The sequence below is a fragment of the Macrobrachium nipponense genome, chromosome 3 (assembly GCF_015104395.2).
Source record: "Macrobrachium nipponense isolate FS-2020 chromosome 3, ASM1510439v2, whole genome shotgun sequence".
Classification (NCBI taxonomy): domain Eukaryota; kingdom Metazoa; phylum Arthropoda; class Malacostraca; order Decapoda; family Palaemonidae; genus Macrobrachium; species Macrobrachium nipponense.
Window position 1 is genome coordinate 16,245,961 of NC_087202.1, and position 489 is coordinate 16,246,449.

Consider the following 489-nt stretch of genomic DNA (forward strand, 5'->3'; position numbering starts at 1 on the left):
GAGCTGCATTATGATGGCTGCTTGGCTGCGGGCTGAATATTATTATTATTATTATTATTATTATTACTATTATTATTAGTCCCATACACACACACACACACACACGCACGCACATATATTTATATATATATATATATATAATATATATATATATATATATATATATATATATATATATATATGTGTGTGTGTGTGTGTGTGTGTGTGTGTGTGTGTGTGTGTGTGTATGTGTCTGTATGGGAATATAATTTAAATGTCAACAAGTAAGATACATGAAAATATCACCAGAACTGTAGGAAATTTCATGAATCGCTTTTAAATTCACAGCTATAACAGAATGATTTGTTGTTATCAAATATCCCATTACAGGTAAAATGTTTACTAAAAACGCAGTAATCTCCCGGTTATATTCCATAATGAGTCTCATTGTGGAACTGATTTAGTCCTATGCAAAATCAAAACGAAAATGAATTGCGAAAGTAAAAATAA